Below are 27,589 nucleotides of genomic sequence, written 5' to 3'. Positions count from 1 at the left end.
CGATCAGTTCATTGATGGCAACATCTTCCAACTGTAGCTCAGGGCCACATTACAGTGGGGAAGGAGCTGGATTATGTTTCAATGGCCTTGGACACGAAGTAGCTGAGGAATGCTGATCTCCTGGAAGCACAGAGAGGGTTCTTGCAATCTGGAACATGAAGATATACAGCTCTTTATCTGGAACACGTAGATGCATGAAACTTGAAGAGAAGGTTTGCACGTCTAAACCTTGTTACTGTAGTTATCTCCCTGGTATAGGGATTCTGAACCGTTGCAATAGTCTCTTGTAGTGAGACTTGGTAATTGGTTGATCTTCTACAGTCTCCCGTATGGACATTAAGAATGTTGGATGATACTTTATCCTCTCTCTCTCTCTGTAAAGTGGAGACTTAGCACGATGGATGGTTTGTAATCTGTTACATCTCCTACCACTCAGGCCAGAGATTCAGAATGTTGATTATTATTCTGTTATTGGTCTCGAACATGAACAGCCGGGAACTCAGAATGGAGAAGTGTTATAGAAGTGTATCCTGTTAACGACCTTCTGGGCGGGGACTCAGGACAAAGGTGTGGTCATCCGGAGGAAAGATTTATACCTTCAGTTTGGTGCCTTCCTGTTTCAGCGTTATGATTAGCTGCTGACATCAGAGGGGGCCCACACAGTGTGGCTCACCCTCCCTCCCTTCTCTGTGTGGAACAATTAAATATTTGTAAGTACATAGTTAAAACAATGTCTTTAAAATGTAATCTATGCATTGTTCCTTTTCCAAACCTCTTCAAAAATACTCTTGTCATTTTTTTTTCCTGTATATAGAGACCAAACATGATATTGAAAGGTTAAATATTATGCTTGCGTTAATTTATACCACCATAGTTAAGTTTGTGTGAAAGATTGTGTGAAGTGAACAACTGCAATTTGCATAAACAGTTCTGTGAACAAACATGGAGTGGATGTGTTGCAGTTGGTGTCCACGTTAGGAATAAAAGTTTGTATGTAAAGATCTGTCTTTGTGACTTCTTTGTTTCAAGTTTTACCACATGGCAACTGCTTCGAGAGGTCTTGAAGAATATTAATGGGCTTTATCTCAACTCTGGTCTTGGGGCAAACCTTAAGATGGGGGTTTAAGATGTTGCTAAGAAACCACTCATGGACCAATGATAAGTCTTATCCAATGTATTTGAAGATCTTTCCTGCCTTGTGAGGGGTGTCTGACGGTTGTCAGAGCAGCTTATCTGATGGCTGTGCTTGGCATTTGTTTGTGTTGGTCCTGTCACGATCCAATCAAAATTGAGCCACTCTTATTTGCCTTGACAGTTAGGAGGGGGCTGTGACATAAAATGTCTCCCGGAATGTCATCTGGTCTGATTGTTTATCACAACGCAGCACCCTTGCGACATTGAGGTGTTCAGGTGAAAACTTGTTTTGTTTATCTTAAAACAGGTCCTCCACAGTAATAGAGACAACAGAACACAACACAGCTGCACAGAAAACAGAGAGCAGAACTTCCTAAACATGTCTGGAAAAATGTATGCATTTCTATGCCCAGCCTTATTCTTTTGAACAGAGTACTCTGAAATCAAACAGATATTTCCTATGGCAATCAGAGTATTGATCCTAACCAGCAGTGACCAATGACAGTACATTCAATCGATCACTTGTTTTCTGTTTTCGGCATTACATAGGTTAACTCCAAACCATCATGAGTCTCATGTAATCATTTATTAGACGTCTGAATTATACTTTTGAGTTCTTTTGAAGCTTGAAGAGGTTGTCACCTTAATCTGCCATTGTATGACATCACTGAGCACAAAACAATTCACAATTTCTTCTTTTGTGTTCAGAAAAATAAATTCATATAGGATTATACCAACACATGGGTGAGTACACAATTACAAGATTTTCATTTTGGGCTTTACAATCTCTTTAAAGTTTTACAAGTACATATAGAGGTGAATTAATGTAATAAAATATTTTTTCAAACAAAAAAATCTGTTTTGGGGTTTTTAGTGTTGCTATTAAAGGTCCAAGTTGTGATCTCATAATTACAGTATTTCCAACAATAATGTGAACACACCATAATTGTGTTGGCTTGACAATGCCAAAATACTGTTATTCAAAAGACATTAAATTCTACAGAACAAAATGATCAATTGTAACTCCTCCTTGAGCTTTCAAGCTCCATCAAACATACTTGGTGCAAACATTCAGACTGTTCTGACTCAGGTTACTATGACTTTTCCAACAGACTTCTGGATTTCATACAGTGGACATTTACACATTTTAAAAATCCCAAAGATTTACATTGACAGAATAATCAAACAGGCCAAGACTACACAAACTCCAACTGTCAGAAATGAAAAAAACAAAAACACAAATGAAAACAAACCACTATCTATCTATCTATCTATCTATCTATCTATCTATCTATCTATCTATCTATCTATCTATCTATCTATCTATCTATCTATCTATCTATCTATCTATCTATCTATTTATTTGTCTATCCATCCATCCAATTGATTAGCTAGCTGGCCGTCGGTCTTTCTGTAAAGGCACGGACACATTTTCCTTTGCATGGTGTAATTCTGCATTTGGTGTGGGTGGAAATTGAGTCTGTGAAACCAGCAAAAAATGTATTGCCAAACAGCCTCTTTTTAATGCAGCAGTTTTATAAGAAATTGTTGCTAAAATAAATCCTTGTTCATTGTAAATATTCAGTGTAGCTGAGTACAAAGCACCGGTCACACACAGGTCAATGCCAGACCAAGCAACTTTCAATTGGTCAATGCAGCAAGATTTGCCTCCAAACTTGAACTCCAGTTTAAATTCATGAGGGGACTTATTCGCCAACGGAAGTCCAACACGCGAAATTCACGATCTCGCAGATTTTCATTAATATAACTGTATTTAAGGTAAATATGACCATGCCTTAATTTCTGTAAAGCCATCAAACTAAAAATATATTATAAATATCATAAATCAATAAACAGGTTTCCATCAGAAATTGGTCACTCAAACAGTTAGTCCCGACCCAAACTCACGTTATTGGTTGATTCAGAAATTGCCTCATGTTGAGTCATTCAAAAAAAAGAGATTACGTTTTTACAGTATTTACACTCTTTATTAACTATCAATGTATTACTGATAGGTATTGTCAACACACACACACACACACACACACACACACACACACACACACACACACACACACACACACACACACACACACGCACGCACACACACACACACACACACAAGAAAGTATTTTAATATCCAAACAATATAACAACCAACAGCTTTAAAATATTTAACTGGCCCTTCAGTTTTGATTCCAAACTCTAGTTACAATGCAACTATCCTGAAGGTCTTCACATGAACACTGAGTACAGGAAGCAGCGCAAGCACTGTTCATATGATATTGAGAAATTTTCATTGTGAGAATACTGCATATGACATATGAACAACGCTCACATTCAGTGTTTCTGGCATCATGACACTAAACTGAAGGAACGATGCCAGTTTAAACAGGATTTGAGGTTCCTGCAGTCTGATTGGCCATATGGGAGCGTGTGGGGAGAAAGGCACAGCCGACAGCAACACAGGGAGCTCCCCATCACTTTCACAAGTCTCACAGTAAAACAACATGCAACGAGCCTGCAGCCAAACTGGAGGCCTGTAACTCTGCCATGTACATATTACAAAATACTGCCATGTGCTTCATTATAAACACACTAATAATAGAACGGAAGAGAGATTTCAAATCATTTGCTATCATTAAATGTTCACTTCATTTAAGCTTTATTTGCAACAGGAGTGTAACAGTGATTTTTTTTCCCAGCAGCATTTGTTCTGGAAATATTTTTCCATGTGAGTCAAACAACTGTCCAACATCAGTGTCTGAACTCACTCAAGATTTTGTTTCTAAATGAACATCGCATCAATACCTCCCTTTGCTGCTCTTGTGATTGATCTTGCCACTCTTCTGTTGAACATGTCTTTGGTGATTTACTCCATTGTGTGAGAATGGCCTTGCTATTATTCTCAAAGCTGTTCTATGGGGTACTTTTACAAGACACCAGACTCACTAAATTATGTCTATATGGTTCTCACTGTGTGCACAAAATCTATATAGTTGCTATTATTACTTTTTGCACTCTTACCTTAATTTAGGAATTTTCCAAAATACCTATTCTTCTTCTTCCTTACAAACTAACCATGACCTAACCTAACCCATACTCCTACTACACCATTTGTTGTATGAGGTGTCAAATTGTCCAGCTTATTAAGGAGAATTTGGCTATGACTTTTATAAATGATCGGGCATGTGATGTTCCCCCAGTGGGTGAAAAATCAGGAAACAATCCCATAATATAACTTAAACTAACAAAGGATCAGGGGGACAATATGTTCAGATTAGAATGTCATAGAGAGATGGGGTGGGCTCTTTTGGTTCGGGCTAGCAAGCAGCCATTAAGTTCAACACTAGCAAATGCCAATCCATGCCATCCAGAGCACCCTAGCAACCGAAGCCCATGGACTTGTGCTGGAAATGGATCTGTGGGATATTTTTACATCAAAATGTCAAAGACTTCAGGGTTGGATCTTTTGACATCGGGTGTCAATCGGTATTTAACTTAACTGTTACACACACAAACTGTATTATTTAGTTGGTGTTGTTTTGTAATGAAGTTCTCATCACAGTGAATTCTACAGAATCATATATAATCACTGAACAACCTCAGAGCTCATGGTACGTCTGTCTCGAAACGTTTATTCATGGAGAATCCATCTTTTGTGTTCCAGAGCATCCTTGTTTTTATTTGTCATGGCTTCCTGGCCTCTCCATTATAGTTTCTGTTCTCTGAGAGTTTTCAAGTTAGATTGAAGTGTTGAGTTGTTTCCCATGAGTCACTGTGAACTTGAGTATAGTTCAGGGTTAATGGACAGTTTAATGTTCTGAGTATGTACTGTGTAGGGGACACACTGGTGTTACAGCTCTATACTAAATATCCCACGAGGGCCAAATTAAAAGAGCCCACCCTCATGTCTCTATGATGTTCTAGGATATGCTTGCTAGGGTGTTCTAGATGGTTGCTAGGGCATGACTAGGTAGTTGTCAGGGTAATAGTGATATGTTTTATTTAATTGACCTGACAGACACCGCCACTATAATATAGAATAAGATCAGTATATGAGTGTGTGTATGTGAAAATCTGCAGCAATCGTAAATGGAGACATTCAGCTCTCTCTTGAATAATTCTCTCATGCTGAATTTGAAGCATTTTTAATAATTTAGGGGGTGAGTGGAAGTTATTATAACATATAGCACTGGATGATAGATGTGAGGCACTCGATTCCTCGCCTCCGCTGCGTTAATAATTAAAGTGGGTGGTGGCTGCTATCAAAAGCAGCAGAACGGTGTGTTTAACTTCTGCACACCATGTGTGAGTGTGTGTGTGTTTGCAGACCTTTGTAATGTAATGTTTGTGAGGTCACACAATATGATCCATGAGCAAACATGAATAACGGATATTGTTCATATTCCTGAAGTAAAATATGAACAATATTTTATTTGAACAAACTCACACACACACACACACACACACACACACACACACACACACACACACACACACACACACACACAGATACACATACACACACACTCATGTTGGTCTACCTATCATTATGAGGACTTTCCATAGACATAATGACTTTTATACTGTACAAACTATAGATTCTATCCTCTAAACCTAACACAACCCCTAAACCTAACCCTCACAGAAAACCTTCTGCATTTTTACATTTTCAATAAAACATTGTTTAGTATGATTTTTAAGCGGTTTGAATTATACTAGAAATGTCCTCATAAATCACATTTATAGCATAATAACCTTGTAATTACCAGTTTGTAACTTACAAAATTGTCCTGGTAAATCACAAAAACACGGACACACATACACACACACACACACACACACACACACACACACACACACACACACACACACACAGATACACACACACACACACACACACTCACACACACACACACACACACACACACACACACACACACACACACACACACACACACACACACACACACACACACACACACACACACACACACACACACACAGATACACACACACACACACACACACACACTCTCACTCACACACATGCACACAGATCCAAGCCCATTAAAATGGACTGATCCATTAATTTTAAACTCACTTGAGTATTAATAGATTATTTTACACCAGAGATTTAACATGGAGTAAATTTACAGCTACAATGTAAAGCAGTGCCAGTATTTCACACAATTTAAAGCTGTAGTATGTCATTATCTTCAGGCTATCAAAACTCTGTTTGAGCAGATCGATACAGAATAAAATGACTAAACGAGCAGTGCAAGTTTGGGGTGGGACTCTCTGTTTGTCCAAACGATGGCAGACTGCTCTAGAAAGAGAAATTGTGTTTGAGGACACAAGTAGAACAGAAATGTATGCACAATACAGTTTGTACAGTAATTCCTTATAGACCGCTTGTTCTCAGTCTTACTCAGAGTTTAAACACTAAGAATAAAATAATGAAATCCTCTTTTGAGCTTTCCAAGCAGAGAAAAGCAGTTTGCCTCTATTGTAACAATAATGATATAATGAAACCGAAGAAGCCATTGAATCATTCAGTTTGACATATTCTCCTGATTTGAAGTGATACATTCACATAAATATTAATATTAATAATAATGTGTGAGGAGGAGATCATGTGCGCTCAGAAAAACTTTCAGCCCACATCGACGAACATACAAACATTAATAAACCCTGAATGTCCTGAAACTGTCTCATCTCATATTTATTATATTCTTTAAGGATATAAATGTACACAAAGATGACTTACTCGTCTTTACCACATGAAATCAGGATTGTACTTTTGTGTCTTGACTTAAATATAAACTTTCATCAGATATACACATTTAATACATTCTGATGGAGCGCAAATCTGAAGGCGGAACATTCTCACTCTAAACAGCATTTCATTGGACAAAAACACACTTAGTGCAAGATGATGTCATCAAGATTTGTGTTTGAAAACTCATTAAGAGTGTTTTATTCTCTGTATAACTTGTGCGTTACTTACAGCTGAAGTTACACTTACTGCCCCCTGGAGAAAACCGGTGGTACTACAAGCTTGAATTGCTCAGATGTAAGGAATCTTCCGGAGACATGATTGTGTTTTCTTAACACGTTACTTTTTATATACTTAATTAATGGCACTGAATTAGCACATTAAATCGACAGCCCTAATATATATATATTTACAGATGCTTTTATCCAAAGTGACTTACAGAGCACTTATCACAGGGACAATCCCCCCGGAGAAACCTGGAGTTAAGTGCCTTACTCAAGGACACAATGGTGGTGACTGTGGGGATCAAACCAGCAACCTTCTGATTAACAGTTATGTGCTTTAGTCCACTACGCCACCACCACTCCATATATATATATATATATTTTATTCAACTTACACAAAACTCCCTGTGGCAGGGCGGAGGGCGGGCCGGGTCATGATCATACACACCCGGTCCCTTATCAGGCTAATCAAGCCTTCGAGAGGGATAAAAGCTGACTGCGGAGGATTGTGCGGGAGAGAGAGATCATTTACGGACATGTCTGTCATGGGTGTTTGTGTCTGTTTAAGTTTTCTATTAAAACTATTATTTATATTGACAAGCCGGTTCTCGCCGCCTCCTTTACATCGATCCCTTTACACTGGCCTTTATCCTTCTCGAAGGCTTGATTAGCCTGATAAGGGACCGGGTGTGTATGATCACGACCCAGCCCTGCCCTCCACCCTGCCACATTCCCGAATCATCATGTAGAACATTGACATGTCTCCATCAGGACGTCTGTCTCAGATCAGCTGTTTTATGAATCAAACACCGCTGGCTCCGTCTCAAACGTGGATACCGTATAAACCCTGGAGGATTCATAAGTGTTTAATATCTCATCTAAATGATTTCTCACTGTTTAGACTCTAATATTGTCATTAAATTCTCACTAATGAAGCTCTGTGTAATGTCTTGAACACTATGTGTCTGCTAGCGTCTCCAGCCCTATTGAGAAGAGGTGCGACTCTGCAGCGATCTCCATTAGAAAACACACAGCAGGTACGACACAAAACATACAGTAATGAGAAATTAATGTTGTCAAGCAGAGATGCTGTAGACACGAGCTCTATCCAGAAACTTAGCTGAAAGCAATTAGCATGCTAAAGTCACACTAACAGATACTCAATCTGAAAATGTGTTGTTTTGGAGAAACATTTATCAAACTGCCAGAAACACTGTAAGAAAACTGTGCTGGCATATTTTAACAGTTTGATTCTGGAAGTAAAAATCACATAAACAATAAAGTCAGACCTGCTGTGAGCTCTGATACTGTTAACTGATGATATATGATTCTTATGAAGTGATTTTAACATAATTTAGAAAACATTTATTTATTAATCAACTTCCTGCTGAAGATCTACACTACCCATAAAGAGAGAGATCCACCACGCCGCTCTTACTACACAAATCGCAGCAAAAGATCTCAATAGAGCACATTTTTAAACTATTGTTTATTTGATAGATAACGGTATGAAATCAAGTGTGCTATGTTTTATAGAGAGATTGCACAAGTACAGTTGTGAATAAAATAAGTGTGTTGTGTTTGAGATGAAGTGTGTAAAATGAAGCCACTGTGTTTGTGAGTGCTGAACTTCAAACATCCACAAAAATCACCAAAACATCATTCAAGGTCACTCAGTAACATTGAGTTAGTTCTGAGTATTTGAGACACATCACTCTTGATCTAATGACTTTCTGCTTGTAATGTTGCGATTTATCTCAGAGATGGTTAGCTCATTCATGAAGATTTTGTATTTTTATGCAATAATCCATACGGAGGAAATTAATTAAAAAAATCTAATAAAAAAACTGCAGTTACTGTATTTGAACCCTTTGTATTTACCTGCATTTATGTATAAATTTGTCTTCAAATCTGTTTTGATCATCTTAGTTACAATAATAAACAAAAACAATCTGTTTGAACTAATTACACAAACGATTGCGTTGTTCTTGTACATATTCAATACGTCACTCGTACATTCACAGTGTAGGTTGGGAAAAGTATGTGAACCCCTAGGCTAATGATGTTAATAACGCTGATTAGAGTCAGGAGTTGGCAAACCTGGCATCCAATTAATGAAACGACATTGGAGGTGTGGGTTAGAGCTACTTTGACTCAAACATTTTCAGTTTGCTATTCACAAGAAGCATCAGCTGACGTGGATCATGCCTTGCATAAAAGAGATTTCAGAAGACATATGATCAATAATTGATGCTTTGCATAAATCTGGAAAAGGTTACAAAGTTATCTGGAAGATTTTAGATATTCATCAGTCCACAGTTAGACAAACAGTCTATAAATGGAGATGATTTAGTACTATAGGTACTCTCACTAGAAGTGGCCGTTAGATATTCATCTGTCACAGTTAGACAAACTGTCTATACATGGAGATGATTTAGTACTATAGGTACTCTCACTAGAAGTGGCCGTTAGATATTCAGCTGACCACAGTTAGACAAACTGTCTATAAATGGAGATGATTTAGTACTATAGGTACTCTCACTAGAAGTGGCCGTTAGATATTCATCTGTCCACAGTTAGACAAACTGTCTATAAATGGAGATGATTTAGTACTATAGGTACTCTCACTAGAAGTGGCCGTTAGATATTCATCTGTCACAGTTAGACAAACTGTCTATACATGGAGATGATTTAGTACTATAGGTACTCTCACTAGAAGTGGCCGTTAGATATTCATCTGTCCACAGTTAGACAAACTGTCTATAAATGGAGATGATTTAGTACTATAGGTACTCTCACTAGAAGTGGCCGTTAGATATTCATCTGTCACAGTTAGACAAACTGTCTATACATGGAGATGATTTAGTACTATAGGTACTCTCACTAGAAGTGGCCGTTAGATATTCATCTGTCCACAGTTAGACAAACTGTCTATAAATGGAGATGATTTAGTACTATAGGTACTCTCACTAGAAGTGGCCGTTAGATATTCATCTGTCACAGTTAGACAAACTGTCTACACATGGAGATGATTTAGTACTATAGGTACTCTCACTAGAAGTGGCCGTTAGATATTCATCTGTCCACAGTTAGACAAACTGTCTATAAATGGAGGTGATTTAGTACTATAGGTACTCTCACTAGAAGTGGCCGTTAGATATTCATCTGTCACATCACTAGAAGTGGCCGTTAGATATTCATCTGTCACAGTTAGACAAACTGTCTATAAATGGAGATGATTTAGTACTATAGGTACTCTCACTAGAAGTGGCCGTTAGATATTCATCTGTCACAGTTAGACAAACTGTCTATAAATGGAGATGATTTAATACTATAGGTACTCTCACTAAAGATTGAAGGAATCATTGGAACTGGTGAACATCTCTGTCATGAGTCTACTGTACAGAAAACATTAAACAGGTGTTCATGACAGGACATCACGAAGGAAGCCGCTACTTTCCAACAAAACATGGCTGCGCACCTGAAGATTGCTAAAGACCACCTTGACACAACACTACTGGGAACATGTTTTGTGGACTGATGAAACTAAGGTTGATTGTTTGGGAAGAACATGCAGCACTATGTATGGTGTAAAAAGGGCATCACATACCAACATGAAAACATCATCCCAACGGTGAAGAATGGTGGAGGGAGCATCATGATTTGGGGCTGTTGTGCTGCTATGTGGGCTGGACCGCTTGTCATCATCGAGGGAAACATTAATCCCCAAGTTTATCAAGATATCCTACAGGATAATATCAGGATATGTGCAGCAGCTGACGCTCATTAGAAGCTACCAGAAACACTTGTGTGAGGTTATTCCTGCCAAATGAGGATCAACCAGTTATTAAATCCAAGGGTTCACTTACTTTTTCCAGAGCACTGTGAATGTTTAATAGGATGAGTTCAATAATGACATTAAAGATTATAATTGTGTTTGTGTGTTGTTATCTGAAGCACATTGTGTTTGTCTATACGTGTGACTTTAATGAAGTTTACATTTAATCAGCATTAATGCAGAAAACCAGCTGATTACAAAGGGTTCACATACTTTTTCTTGTCACTGGTTGGCATAATTGTGTGGTCTGAATTCCATCAATGTGAACTACATGTACTTTAAACATTATCACTTTCAGTGCTCTTGCACAGAACTTTAATCCATCAGTGTGAACGATGATTTATAGATCTGTTAATCCACAGCAAGTTTGATATCGTTGCATAATTTTATATGCTTTCTGGACAGCATATGTTCTTCAGAAAATCATTACATTTCAAACGTTCTCTGGAGCTTCACAACAAGCGCTCATTATTTCAAGTTCTTTTACAAGCGGAGATGTTTGCTAAAAGTTCACTCTCTGGAAATGGAGAGAAGTCCCATGAGACCCGCAAACGACCAATAGAAGACGAGTTCTCGTGTTCTCACAAGCTGTAATATGCATGAACATCACATGGAGGAGGGGTTTTCAAGCCTGTCAATCAAAGTAAAGGGTAATGATGTAATAAAAGATACATCTCACACTGACAAGAGATGAATTAAACATGATGATCCTGAAAGAGCCGTTTGAAGAACATCATCTCTGTACTGCAGTTTGTTTAACATCAAACTACATCATCATCATTATTCCTCAGTGAAACTAGAACGCCACAATAATTATATAAAGATAAGCAGAAATGCCACAAACATGCCATGAAGAGCTCACTAATGGGATTCTAGCTCACAACACACTGAACATATTTGTTCCGCTCCAACTCAACGTATTTATTTTGAACACGGTAACTTCAAAACTCCCGATTGAGATCTGACTGTGTGTAATTTATGTCATTATGTCAAAGTACCTTCAAGTTATTTTTACATTATTTTGCTTAAGGAAATACAGAGGGAACGCATGGCCAATTATCCTTCGGCTGAACAGACAGATTCTCTTGACTTTATTGTTCTGATGAATTCATACTGAACATTTTACAAGCAATAATGAAGAATAGAAATGTGTCAAAATTATTTTAAATTATATGTACTGTGTAACACAAATTCGTACCTTTAAACCTTTAATCTCTGAAGGTGTTTTAAAAGATTTCCTATTTTAGTGGCATATCCAAAATTAAACTGTGGAGCGGAGGGGGGCGGGGCCGGTCGGAATATTGCGCGCCCGGTCCCCAATCGGCCTGATGAGGCACGCGAGGGATAAAGGCGGCCGGTGACGATGGTTCGAGAGAGAAAGAATTACGGGCATGTCAGTCGTGTGTGTATTGATGTTTGTGTGTTTTGAGTTTAATTAAATTATCATTTATGTTGACAAGCCGGTTCTCGCCTCCTCCTTGCCCATCCTTTAACTGTTTTACATTGGTGCCGAAGCCCGGGAAGGAGGAGGGATGTCCGTCACAGAGTCCTCGACACTGTCGTCCACCCTGGGGAGCGCCGCTGCCATCTTCCGGGTGACAGAGTAGCCCGACCGCCCGGATGCGGGGAACGGCCGTCGTCCGCGGGGCAAATGGGGACTGGATAACCTGACTGCCTAGAGCGAGGGAGCCGCTACCGGGGGCGGAGGAGTGCCCTGCCGTCCCCAGAAACACGGAGGGGTCGAGGGAGACCGCCGTCCACGAGGGGAGGAGGGAAGAAACTCTCCAACTGCCCTGAGCGGTAGAGCCGCTGCCAGGGGCGGAGGAGTGTCCCCATTTGCTGCCAGAAAAGCGGAGGCGCGTTCTGCCCGCTGGGGGTCGATGGTTTGACTCCGGTTCGCCTGGGGTTGGAGCGGCTGTCGTCCGCCTGAGTGTGGAGGAGTGTTCGAGGACCACGCGACGGTACATCAGAGAACCAGTGAGTGAGCTTTTTCTCTCTCTCCTCTCTCTGTCGCACCATGTTGGCCTTTTCCCTGGCCTATTTTGTTTTTGTTGTTGTTGTTGCCTTCCCCTCCTGTCTCCTCCCAGGGCGAGGAAGGTGGGGATGACCATGCGGGACGCAAGATACACCCCGTCCCAGGGATTGGGGGGGGGGGGTGTACGTCATGCCGGTGGCACCCTGGCCTGAGATAACGCCGGGAGGAGTGTGGAGCGGAGGGGGGCGGGGCCGGTTGGAATATCGCGCGCCCGGTCCCCAATCGGCCTGATGAGGCGCGCGAGGGATAAAGGCGGCCGGTGACGATGGTTCAAGAGAGAGAGAAAATTACGGGCATGTCCGTCATGTGTGTGTTTGTGTATGCTTTTGGTTTAAGTTCTCATTAAATATCATTTATATTGACAAGCCGGTTCTCGCCTCCTCCTTGCGCATCCTTTAACTGTTTTACATAAACCAAATTAAATCTAATCAATTTAATAAGAGATCCTACCACTGGCATAGAATTGGGTGATTTGTTCAATCCACAGGTTTATTTGTGAGACAGTATTTACAGTCTGTTGCTGATTCTTTATGTTGGGAAATCTAACAGAACAACAGATTCATTTAATAAACTGATTCAGAAGAAAATACAGCTTAATGTCATGAACTACATGTTGCGCACTCACAATAATCTTACATTTACACACTTTTGAAGCACTCTGGTTACATTAGCACATCACTGAGCTGGAGATGCACATAAGCGGTGTCGTGCCCTAGATTGAGTTGCCTTTTATTATATACCTCCGTTTGTGAGTGTGTTTGTGTTTATGTGTTTTCGTACTATAGGGCTTCCCTTACCATCCACATATCCTCAGAAATACATCCACTTAGACATTTAGACAACTGTTATATGAAATTAATGTTTTGCATGAGTGCTGTTGCATAATAAGGAAATGTACAAATAATTGTAAAACCGGTTAACCGCAATTTGTAAAGATTGTAATCTAAGCGTCAAAAACTCACATGCGGCATCCCTATATTGAATATACTTTATTTATTTATTTGTGCATGCATTAATTTGAACTATTATTATTGTGTAATGTATTGTAATGAAATATTATGACCCCCTCCCAAACCAACCCCCTAAAATGAATTCAACTTTCTGATGATTAATTTAAGAGGGAGTGGAGGGAGATGCTGGTGTTACTGGAGGAGATCAGATCAGATGCTGGTGTTACTGGGGGAGATCAGATCAGATGCTGGTGTTACTGGGGGAGATCATATCAGATGCTGGTGTTACTGGGGGAGACCAGATCAGATGCTGGTGTTACTGGGGGAGATCAGATCAGATGCTGGTGTTACTGGGGGAGATCATATCAGATGCTGCTGTTACTGGGGGAGATCAGATCAGATGCTGGTGTTACTGGGGGAGATCATATCAGATGCTGCTGTTACTGGGGGAGATCAGATCAGATACTGGTGTTACTGGAGGAGATCAGATCAGATGCTGGTGTTACTGGGGGAGATCAGATCAGATGCTGGTGTTACTGGAGGAGATCAGATCAGATGCTGGTGTTACTGGAGGAGATCAGATCAGATACTGGTGTTACTGTAGGAGATCAAATCAGATGCTGGTGTTACTGGGGGAGATCAGATCAGATGCTGGTGTTACTGGGGGAGATCAGATCAGATGCTGGTGTTACTGGGGGAGAACAGATCAGATGCTGGTGTTACTGGAGGAGATCAGATCAGATGCTGGTGTTACTGGGGGAGATCAGATCCGATGCTGGTGTTACTGGGGAGATCAGATCCGATGCTGGTGTTACTGGGGAGATCAGATCCGATGCTGGTGTTACTGGGGAGATCAGATCAGATGCTGGTGTTACTGGGGGAGAACAGATCAGATGCTGGTGTTACTGGGGGAGATCAGATCAGATACTGGTGTTACTGGGGGAGATCAGATCAGATGCTGGTGTTACTGGGGGAGATCAGATCAGATCAGATGCTGGTGTTACTGGGGGAGACCAGATCAGATGCTGGTGTTACTCGGGGAGATCAGATCAGATGCTACTGTTACTGGGGGAGATCAGATCAGATCAGATGCTGGTGTTACTGGGGGAGATCAGATCAGATGCTGGTGTTACTGGGGGAGACCAGATCAGATGCTGGTGTTACTGGGGGAGAACAGATCAGATGCTACTGTTACTGGGGGAGATCAGATCAGATGCTGGTGTTACTTGGGGAGATCATATCAGATGCTGGTGTTACTGGGGGAGATCAGATCAGATGCTGGTGTTACTGGGGGAGATCAGATCAGATGCTGGTGTTACTGGGGGAGATCAGATCAGATGCTGGTGTTACTGGAGGAGATCAGATCAGATGCTGGTGTTACTGGAGGAGATCAGATCAGATGCTGGTGTTACTGGAGGAGATCAGATCAGATGCTGGTGTTACTCGGGGAGATCAGATCAGATGCTGGTGTTACTGGGGGAGAACAGATCAGATGCTACTGTTACTGGGGGAGATCAGATCAGATGCTGGTGTTACTGGAGGAGATCAGATCAGATGCTGGTGTTACTGGGGGAGAACAGATCAGATGCTGCTGTTACTGGGGGAGACCAGATCAGATGCTGGTGTTACTCGGGGAGATCAGATCAGATGCTGGCGTTACTGGGGGAGAACAGATCAGATGCTACTGTTACTGGGGGAGATCAGATCAGATGCTGGTGTTACTGGAGGAGAACAGATCAGATGCTGGTGTTACTGGGGGAGACCAGATCAGATGCTGGTGTTACTGGGGGAGATCAGATCAGATGCTGGTGTTACTGGGGGAGATCAGATCAGATTCTGGTGTTACTGGGGGAGATCAGATCAGATGCTGGTGTTACTGGGGGAGATCAGATCAGATGCTGGTGATACTGGAGGAGATCAGATCAGATGCTGGTGTTACTGGGGGAGATCAGATCAGATGCTGGTGTTACTGGGGGAGATCAGATCAGATGCTGGTGTTACTGGGGGAGACCAGATTAGATGCTGGTGTTACTGGGGGCGACCAGATCAGATTCTGGTGTTACTGGGGGACTTACAGACATTCAAGCCCATATTGTCAATGATCACACAATTTTCAATAATGTCCAACAGGTCTATCTGTCAACAATAGCCCGTATCCTTAAAAAACATCAAGTTCTGATGAAACAACTGTATAAAGTGCCATTTGAGAGACATTCAGACAGGGTGAAAGTCCTGCGGCGTGAATATGTGGTGGTATGTTTTGTTCACTGACTGTAGTATTGTGTACTGAATAACCTCTTTACTGTACATGTCATGTTACTGTATAGCAGAACTACCATAAAATTATCTACACAATTTGATCTTTTGCTGTATTTCAGAGAGTTCGGAGGAAGTCCCGCATGAGTTTATATACATTGATGAGGCTGGATTTAACCTGACAACAGTGAGAAGAAGAGGAAGAAACAGCATTGGCCACAGGGCTGTTGTCAATGTACCACGGCAACGTGGGGGTAACATTACCCTTTGTGCTACCATTACACAGGGTCCTCCACCGCCATGCCAACTTGGGTCCTTACAACACTGACCTCATTCTTGCATTTATATACAGATTACACAATATTATCACAGCAGCAAACCAAAGGGACCAGATGCAATACATTGTCTTCTGGGATAATGTTGCTTTCCATCGTTCTGCTCTCGTCCAAAACTGGTTTCATCAACACCCACAATGTACAGTTCAATGCCTTCCACCATACTCCCCTGAATACTGAAAACTGGAAAATGTTTTGTTGAAATGTTCAGTTTTGACTGACTTGAGTACACGAAAATAAATAAATATTTTCATTAGTCGGCACAATTGGTGTCATGTGGTTTTGGTGAATTTATTTTGACACTTTCTCTGTGTAAATGCTCAAAGTGTTTTCGGTTAAGCATGGGAGTGTTTCACTGATTCAGAATCAGAACATATGATGCTTTTGTTTATGTAATGAAAAAAAATACGGTTTTTATAAGACATTGTTTAGTTTTGACAAAAGTGTGCCATTTCGCAAATGATCGGAGGTGTTGTGCTGTGTGAAGGGGTTTGAAAAACCGGCCCCTGTTTTCAAAATTGTGCTTAAGCAAGCATAGTCATGCCAATAAAGTACTTTTAAATTGAGAGAGAGAGAGAGAGAGAGAGAGAGAGAGAGAGAGAGAGATGTAAAGTGACTGAACAAATACAACAGCAATGAAAAAAAGTTGATTAGTAGAAAATGAAATGCACTGAAGCTTGTAAACAAATATTTCAACAACGTTTAACCGACTTTACAAGCTGACAGTTCAGTGTGCTGTAAAATAGCAGTGCAGCGTTGCCTGGAGACTTATTTTACGAGCCGAAATAACCAGAAAAAAACTAAATGCCACCTGTTACCAAAAGTATCTGTAGAGCAGCATATGAGCAAACTCAGAGTGTGGATCATGTCACATTAAAGTGCCACGTTAACCAGCCGCCGCACCAGTGTGTGTGTGTGATGACTTTATTACAGACATTAATAATATCCACAGTCATTGTGGAGTGAGCGAGACGAGATGTGCTCCAGGAATATCACAGGAGTCGCTCTGATTGGTTTGAGAACGTGTCGATCACATCAGTGCTGCAGGTTGATGATGTTGTCATGGCAACAGGCTCTCATGTGCATGTGTGTTGGTGAGATGAGTGATGCAGGTTTCCTGTGCGGTTCTCACACAATGACTCATTAAAGAAGCTCCTGAAAACTTCTGGAGAATTAATCCTGTAGATGACGTCACAGTCGTTTAGTGTTCATCTCATCTGTGCCATGCATGATCAAAAATAAATGTTTCGTTTTACTTTTGATCAATATGCGACTGTACAGAACAGAACGGATATTAAGACATTATTCAATGATAAATGTGTTGTGTGGATCTCATCTTTAGACACATCACACGGAACAACTTTTACTCTCAATATGTTGTGAATGATCTCGCTGCTGAATAAACTACACGATTACTAAACTAAATCTAAACATTTCCAGTTAACAAACACACACATCTTTAGTCGCAGTGTGTGTAATTTGGTTGCAAATGCGAGTGATTTCCTCTCAATGTAGTGGATGGTTGCACATAGAGTAAAAGATCGATTCATGGCTTTTGAGAATCAATAATTAATTTTGCCCTACTGTAGATTCTCCTCCCTGCCCAGTAGAATGCAAGTTGCAAAAAACAAAAGAAGAATGTGAAGATTTACAATAAAAATGATATTGGTCTTTTTCTCACCCACATCTATCATATCACTTCTGAAGACATGGATTAAACTGGAGTTTTATGGATTACTTTTATGCTGCCTTTATGTGCTTTTTGGAGCTTCACAGTTCTGGTCACCATTCACTTGCATTTTATAAACCTACAGAGCCGAAATATTCTTCTAAAAATCTTCATTTGTGTTCTGCAGAAGAAAGTAAGTCACACACAAGAGGACATGAGGGGGAGTGAATGATGAGAGAATATTCATTTTTGGGTGAACTGTCCCTTTAATGTCCATATTCAATCATAATATATATTAAATATATTACATTATAGATCTGCTTTAGGCATCAGATGTCTTAATATATTCTCTTCACAATAATTGTATTGTTGTTATTCAACTGTAGATAAAAACTAAAGGCTCATGAACACATTTTAGCCAAATGAGGCTTCACCTCGACAACTTTATGCAATCTGAGATATTAAATACATTTCCGATTACTTGATTACAAAAATATGGATAGTAACAGACATAATCAACAGATATAAGATGTGTGTGTGTGTGTGTGAGAGTGTGTGTATGTGTGAGAGAGAGCGTGTATGTGTATGTGTGTGTGTGTGTGTGTGTGTGTGTGTGTGTGTGTGTGTGAGAGAGAGTGTGTATGTGTGTGTGTGTGAGAGAGAGTGTGTGTGTGTGTGTGTGTGTGTGTGTGTGTGTGTGTGTGTGTGTGTGTGTGTGTGTGTGTGTGTGTGTGTGTGAGCGTGTATTTATCACTTTGTGGGGACCAAATATCCCCATAAGGATAGTAAAACCCGAAATGTTTGACCTTGTGGGGACATTTTGTCGGTCCCCATGAGGAAAACAGCTTATAAATCATACTAAATTCTGTTTTTGAAAATGTAAAAATGCAGAAAGTTTTCTGTGAGGGTTAGGTTTAGGGGTAGGGTTAGGTTTAGGGGATAGAATATAAAGTTTGTACAGTATAAAAACCATTATGTCTATGGAAAGTCCCCATAAAACATGGAAACACTACGTGTGTGTGTGTGTAGGTCATCACATCATGTGTGTTCATCACTCGAGTAAAACCATCTGTTCTGTTTTCATGGATCCTCTGTATAGATCAGAGTGATGCTTCATTGGCATGTTTTCATGTTGTTGACATGCGTGTATCCTGTCCAACGGTCATATGAAATCACCGCAGTGCCACCCACACAACACCAAACACTGACACCCGCCCACCTCACACCCTGCCCTCTGAACACACACACACTGGCAAAACATCACACGCACAATGTTAAGGTTTGCTATCCTGGACACACACACACACACAGCGGCTCTATGGCGTGCCAGTTATGTGGGTGTGAACAGAGTATGTGGCGTTCCTGCAGGAAATGCGATTATCTTCCGCTCTGAAGGGAGTCAATGCCACACGGCATATTTGTGTTGTAGAAAAACCTGCTTACACGCATGGCTCTTGCAGAAATGAGGCACATTAGCAAATGAAGACGCCTTTGAAGTTCCTTTTGGCACGGACAAGAACGCTGTTGCCAACGGTTTTGTCTCTCACTCTCATTTCTGTCTCACGAGTGTGATGCTGGCTGAATCAGTCGCTGATGGAAATGATTTTCCTCCCACACATCCAACACACAGAAGACCTTCAGTATTTACAGCATTACAGTATATTTACACCGTCCAGAGACGGCCGTGTCTGCTACAGCTAACTCTTGTTCTCTAGTGATAAATCAAGTCTTTCACATTTAACACTGAAGTGAAATTCACTCCCACAAAACTCATCAGTCCATCTCAAGATCAGCTAAAACAACAAACAGGTCTTCCAGATTCACACTTTCAACATCAGAAACACTCGACGGTCTGAACACACTATAAACACATTTCTGAACCAAGTGTGGCGATATAGTCTGTGTTGAAACTTGCTCTGCTAAATTCACCTTGAGCGGTACTGTTTTAACGGGGTGCGGCGACACACAATCCGTTACACATTTCTCCTACAGTTAGATCTCGAACCAGCAACCTTCTGATTACCAGTTATGTGCTTTAACCCACTACGCCACCAAACTCCATTGTCGAACATCGAACATAACGTGAAGTTTGAAAGATTGAGTAACAGCCAACAACATTTACACAGACCAAAACATGCCGCGTGCCAAAACTGTATTTAAAATACATGTCAATTAATAATTGAAGATACCTGGACAGAAGAAAAACTGAAACATTTTGTCTTTGAAAAATTGCTCAGCACACGCACTTATATCTTCATCAAAGTGAAATATTAATAGGCGGACAGATTCATAAATCCAACTAAATCCATATGGAGAAGAAAGAATAAATCAGGCCTGAAACACACCTGACAGAAGACGACACTGGAAACTGTGTGTTGTTGGAACATGTCAGAAAGCAGTAACACAAGTACACATCCGACATTCTTAGTGTTGGCACAGGTGGTGCTATAGTGAACATCCATGTACTCTTCTTCTACGGTCAATACATTTTTATAAACCTGTGTGATCCATTAATAGCTACTAATAACCATTTAAATGATATGCGCTGAATTGTCATTTATATAAGACAACCAAAGACTTCTTTACACTTTTCAGCATGTTGATTCATACAACAAATAAAAGCCATTAAAACCTAAACTTTAAATACATTTCTATCAGGAAGACTCGCATACTGTAGTAAAGTTTAAGATTACTTTTATTTGATGAATATAAAAAAACAGAAATGTAATTCAATCTTTGGCATAACCCCTGTCTAGCATTCTGAAGAGGTTTACCTGCTGGATATAGAGAGAAAATAAAATACTACCCCCAAAAGAGAGAAAATAAAATACTACCCCAAAAGAGAGAAAATAAAATACTACCCCCAAAAGAGAGAAAATAAAATACTACCCCAAAAGAGAGAGAATAAAATACTACCCCAAAAGAGAGAGAATAAAATACTACCCCCAAAAGAGAGAAAATAAAATACTACCCCAAAAGAGAGAGAATAAAATACTACCCCAAAAGAGAGAGAATAAAATACTACCCCCAAAAGAGAGAAAATAAAATACTACCCCCAAAAGAGAGAAAATAAAATACTACCCCAAAAGAGAGAGAATAAAATACTACCCCAAAAGAGAGAGAATAAAATACTACCCCAAAAGAGAGAAAATAAAATACTACCCCAAAAGAGAGAAAATAAAATACTACCCCCAAAAGAGAGAAAATAAAATACTACCCCAAAAGAGAGAGAATAAAATACTACCCCAAAAGAGAGAAAATAAAATACTACCCCAAAAGAGAATAAAATACTACCCCAAAAGAGAGAGAATAAAATACTACCCCAAAAGAGAGAAAATAAAATACTACCCCAAAAGAGAATAAAATACTACCCCAAAAGAGAGAGAATAAAATACTACCCCAAAAGAGAGAAAATAAAATACTACCCCCAAAAGAGAGAGAATAAAATACTACCCCAAAAGAGAGAGAATAAAATACTACCCCAAAAGAGAGAGAATAAAATACTACCCCAAAAGAGAGAGAATAAATACTACCCCAAAAGAGAGAGAATAAAATACTACCCCAAAACAGAGAGAATAAAATACTACCCCCAAAAGAGAGAAAATAAAATACTACCCCCAAAAGAGAGAAAATAAAATACTACCCCCAAAAGAGAGAAAATAAAATACTACCCCAAAAGAGAGAGAATAAAATACTACCCCAAAAGAGAGAAAATAAAATACTACCCCAAAAGAGAGAAAATAAAATACTACCCCAAAAGAGAGAGAATAAAATACTAACCCAAAAGAGAGAAAATAAAATACTACCCCCAAAAGAGAGAGAATAAAATACTACCCCAAAAGAGAGAGAATAAAATACTACCCCAAAAGAGAGAAAATAAAATACTACCCCAAAAGAGAATAAAATACTACCCCAAAAGAGAGAGAATAAAATACTACCCCAAAAGAGAGAAAATAAAATACTACCCCCAAAAGAGAGAGAATAAAATACTACCCCAAAAGAGAGAGAATAAAATACTACCCCAAAAGAGAGAGAATAAAATACTACCCCAAAACAGAGAGAATAAAATACTACCCCAAAAGAGAGAAAATAAAATACTACCCCAAAAGAGAGAGAATAAAATACTACCCCAAAGAGAGAGAATAAAATACTACCCCAAAACAGAGAGAATAAAATACTACCCCCAAAAGAGAGAAAATAAAATACTACCCCCAAAAGAGAGAGAATAAAATACTACCCCAAAACAGAGAAAATAAAATACTACCCCCAAAAGAGAGAAAATAAAATACTACCCCCAAAAGAGAGAGAATAAAATACTACCCCAAAAGAGAGAGAATAAAATACTACCCCAAAAGAGAGAGAATAAAATACTACCCCCAAAAGAGAGAAAATAAAATACTACCCCAAAAGAGAGAGAATAAAATACTACCCCAAAAGAGAGAAAATAAAATACTACCCCCAAAAGAGAGAGAATAAAATACTACCCCAAAAGAGAGAGAATAAAATACTACCCCAAAACAGAGAGAATAAAATACTACCCCCAAAAGAGAGAAAATAAAATACTACCCCCAAAAGAGAGAAAATAAAATACTACCCCAAAAGAGAGAAAATAAAATACTACCCCAAAAGAGAAAATAAAATACTACCCCAAAAGAGAGAAAATAAAATACTACCCTAAAAGAGAAAATAAAATACTACCCCAAAAGAGAGAAAATAAAATACTACCCCAAAGAGAAAATAAAATACTACCCCCAAAAGAGAGAAAATAAAATACTACCCCAAAAGAGAGAAAATTAAATACTACCCCCAAAAGAGAGAGAATAAAATACTACCCCAAAAGAGAGAAAATAAAATACTACCCCAAAAGAGAGAAAATAAAATACTACCCCCAAAAGAGAGAATAAAATACTACCCAAAAGAAAGAAAATAAAATACTACCCCCAAAAGAGAGAAAATAAAATACTACCCCAAAAGAGAGAAAATTAAATACTACCCCAAAAGAGAGAAAATAAAATACTACCCCAAAAGAGAGAAAATAAAATACTACCCCAAAAGAGAGAAAATAAAATACTACCCCAAAAGAGAGAGAATAAAATACTACCCCATAAGAGAGAAAATAAAATACTACCCCCAAAAGAGAGAGAATAAAATACTACCCCAAAAGAGAGAAAATAAAATACTACCCCAAAAGAGAGAAAATAAAATACTACCCCCAAAAGAGAGAAAATAAAATACTACCCCAAAAGAGAGAAAATAAAATACTACCCCAAAAGAGAGAAAATAAAATACTACCCCAAAAGACAGAAAATAAAATACTACCCCAAAAGAGAGAAAATAATATACTACCCCAAAAGAGAGAAAATAAAATACTACCCCAAAAGACAGAAAATAAAATACTACCCCAAAAGAGAAATTCCAGTCAGGTACAAACCAGGTCTCATGTTCAGTGTTCATTCTGGAGAAATGTGAACACGTAGAAGTGACACTTGCATGAAATACACAATATCCCAGGTGTGGTTGTGCAATACATTTGCAATAGGATTGTAGCAGGGTGGAGGGCGGGGCCGGGGAGAGTAACAGAGTTAAATGGTTAGTTCACCCAAAAAACTCAAGCCATACTTAATATATATGACTTTCTTCTTTCAGCCAAACACAATCAGAGTTTATATTATATATTATATTATTTTTTATATATATATTATTTATTATATATTATAAATATCCTGCTCTTCCAAGCTTTATAATGGGAGTGAATGGTAACTTAGATTTTGAAGCCCAAAAATGCACATTCATCCATCAAAAAAGAAATCCATACGGCTCCAGGGGGTTAGTAAAGGCCTTCTGAAGTGAAAGTATGCGTTTTTGAAAGAAAAATATCCATATTTATAACATTATAATCTATAATCACTTGGTTCCGTTAACGGCAATCAGTGCGTTCACGAGAGAGTCGAGTTCCGGCATATGACGTAGATGTAGCTTAAGCTTCAGTGAGAGGTGATGGGCATTACGGCTCTTTTCAGTGAGCCGGCTCATTCGGTTCAGCTCAACAAAAAGCCAGTGGTTGTGCAGAATCTTTGCCAAATATTAACAACATGATATGAAGCCCTACGGAGCATTGTTGTGCAGTATATTTGTCGAAAGATAAACCGCATTTGATTGTGAACCCTCCGACAAGGGTGGCATTGTTTGAAATATCTTTGCAGAAAGACAAACAACCATATGATAATGGTAACATTGCATGCAGTACCCTTCGTTGAAAGATATCCCATGAGGATCAAGCCCTCAAATGAGGGCAGCCATTGTTTAATGGTTATCTTTGCCAAAAGGTGAACAAAATGCAGAAAGCCATACGATTGTGGCGATATTGTCGTGCAATACCCTTTGTTGAAAGATATCCCATGTTGGTTATGAGCCTTCCAACAAGGGCAAGCTAGGCTTGTGCAATACCTTTGCAAAGGAAATCATGCCTGAGATTATGGGAGCCCTGGTGAGGAGGGTAAACATAAATATGCATTGTCCGTGTGGAACAATGGACATGCTTGAATTGAATCATTGTGTAGGGAAAGATGTGGATGAGAGAGAGCCCCCAACCACCACAAGACAGAAAACTTAAGGCTGATGGAGAGTTGAGCTTGTTTGATGATTTGAGTGTTTGGTCAAATATATTTCAGCTAGAATGAGGAAGACCAGCAGCCCAGCATCTCCATTATGAACTCTGGTATACATTGATGAGAGGCAGTAGTAGCTGTTCTGATGCTAAATGCGTGCCCTGAGAAGACATGAGGGGACTGCAATGTTTTAGGGTAGTGGTGATGTGGTTTCTGAACCAGTAGCGCAATAAGGGATGGAGTGATGAATAGGAGAGTGTCAGCAGTGAAATGTGAATGATTTTGCAGATATTTAACCATGGATGTGAAGGGTCAGAAGGGGCAGGAGATTTTTAATATGGTTATTTCCAGCCACAACCAGTATGGTCTGATTTAGAGTGTTGATGACAAAAAGTTAGGGTAAAAAGAAATGTCGAAAAAAGGAGAGTTAGTGAATTCTCCACACCTCAAAAGTCCATAAAAACCTAAAAGGAAGGGTGCTTCTAAAATAATGTCAATATAATCTGTGAAAAGGCCTGATCTGAGTGAAGAAATCATGAGGTGAAGGATGTCTAAGGTGATGGGAAACCTCATGTCGGAGAGGGAGGGGTGGAATTTTTGCCGGCTACTATTTTGTTGATAGAGGGAGATTAAAGAAGTCTAGTGTGAAAGATAAGGAAATTAACACACAAACTGTGGAGATTAGAACAGGAAATAGAGGAGTACTTTGTGATTGGCAGAAGGAAGAATAGCGGGCCCAGACAGAGTTGTAGGAAATAAGTGTGGCCCGGGCAACGAGCAAGTCCTTTCTGCATGAGAGTTGTAACGGAATTTAAATTGGGTTGTAAAGAAGTGCTTAGTCCAGCAGGAGTTTTGCTGGCGGAGGAGCATAGTCTGTGGAACTCCTGGAAGCAAAAACGCGAGACAGAGTCAGTGATTACATTGGAAAAACCCAGGAATGTGTCTGGCTAAGAGAATGAAGTTGCAGTTAATGTTCTGCCATGTCAGATGTCTTATTAGGGACATATTGAGGCTGGAGAAAGACCGGCCTTTATTGATTATAGTAACGACCACGGAATTGTTGCAAAAAAACTATGACGCATTTGCGTGTCCAAAGTGAACCTCATATTACATTGGCCATGATGATGGGGTAAATTTCAAAGATTGTGGATGAGGAAGTGTTGATAGCTATAATCAGAATTTGTCTGGCCATTACCTTGCAAACCAGGATCCTTGAAATGATCCCCTGGATCCTACGGAGGGAGCTGCGTCCATGAAAATGGACATGTCGTCCACGAATTCGGGTTTTTCATTGAGAAAAAATAAATGTCATTCCAGTGATTTAATGGCTGTGGCCAGAAGAGGAGGTCAAAATGGCAGTTGTCATCGATTGATATGTTGTCGGAGACGTTATGTATGGAATGGGCTAATGTGAGGAGGTGGAAGATGAAGGAGCGGCCTTGAAGAATGATGTGGATGGCGAAATTGAAGTGGCCTATTAGGGACAGGAGATCGCGCTTTCAAATGAAACTGACTGGAGAAAAATGTTTGGTTACGTATGTAACCTCCGTTCCCCGAGGGAGGGAACGACACGTTGTGCCGGAGAAGCGACACTAGGGGTCTCACTTGAGCGCCGATATTCACCTCTGATCTTATTGAAAAGGGCCAATGGGAGTTGGCAGTCGGTATTTGCATACCCCGCCCCCGGACATATACGGGTATTTAAGCGGGGCAAATACGGGAGTTCATTCAGGATTTTTCAGAGGAGCCGGAAATGGTCCGGCCACAACAGTGGCTCGGTTCAGCGACATGGCGGAGGAAAGACACAACGTGTCGCTCCTCCCTCGGGAATGGAGGTTACATACGTAACCAAACGTTCTCCTTCTGTCGCTCTCTCCACGCTGTGTCGGAGAAGCTGACACTAGGGGAGCCATTCCAATCTTGCCATGCGCTGAACCTTGTACGTGGACCGCCGATACAGAGGCGGGCAGGGATTTCATCCAGTGCCACGCATCGCCTGTACCTGGCTGCACGCACTCTTCCCCAATGCCCCATAAGAACATCGGAGTCCTTCTAGTTACCCTGGGAGGGGAACAAGGCGATGTTTGCCAACATGGGAACGGGCCAGCCTGGCTGGGCCTCTTTCTCTCTATGTTTCTCGCGATAGAGCATTCACGGCCGGGCCCTTACACGCATATAGGGAAGGGGTCTTACCCAGACCCTGCGGAGACCACACCTGCCCTTTTTCTTGGGGAGGAAAAGTGGTAGAAATGTCACACGGCCGTCTTAGGGCTCATGTGGAAAGTATGGTGCGGTGGTAGATCCAGCCTCGAAAGGGGGAGTTGCTACAGCATGGCAACCGAGGCAGCTGTAACTGCCTAAGGGAGACACGGGGGTCCGCTCGTAAGGGGACAGAACCGTGGAATTACACACAGGGGGAGTCCGAACAGGAGGCCTTCTTATTTTACCTGTGGAGCCCCTATACCAGTACGGGGTGGCCATCAGGGTACCCGCTGTGGCTTGGGTCGGCGAGTTCCTCCGCTGAACCGCGGACCCGGAGGGCTGGGGAGGAATCGACCAGGGGCCCGACTCGGAGTGGGGCGCCCTGGGAGAAGGCGCACTACTTTACCTTGACGTCAGGAAAAGGGCGCTGGGCGCAAGCAATCCACCTGGCCGGTCGTCTACGTGTTACCGAGTTCTACGGGCTCGGACCTGAGAAAACACGAGACGCAACTGACTCAACGCGGAGGTTGTAAAACCTCGCGAAGGTGTTGGGTGT

At 40.4% G+C, this 27,589-nt stretch overlaps 1 protein-coding gene and 1 long non-coding RNA gene across 8 annotated transcripts in view; one reads left to right on the top strand and one right to left on the bottom strand.

Annotated features, from left to right (window-relative positions):
• The window catches only part of nrxn2b (neurexin 2b), a 786,445-nt gene that overhangs the window by 566,990 nt on the left and 191,866 nt on the right, over positions 1-27,589 (bottom strand). The window lies entirely within an intron of this gene.
• Positions 9,677-10,137, top strand: LOC127653742 (uncharacterized). Its single transcript, XR_007971860.1, has 3 exons — positions 9,677-9,758; positions 9,844-9,929; positions 10,015-10,137. It is a non-coding gene; the product is annotated as an uncharacterized LOC127653742 (long non-coding RNA).

Source organism: Xyrauchen texanus, chromosome 2 (assembly GCF_025860055.1).
Source record: "Xyrauchen texanus isolate HMW12.3.18 chromosome 2, RBS_HiC_50CHRs, whole genome shotgun sequence".
Taxonomy (NCBI): domain Eukaryota; kingdom Metazoa; phylum Chordata; class Actinopteri; order Cypriniformes; family Catostomidae; genus Xyrauchen; species Xyrauchen texanus.
The sequence above is the reverse complement of the archived record's forward strand: the minus strand, read 5'-3'. Positions and strand labels throughout refer to the sequence as shown.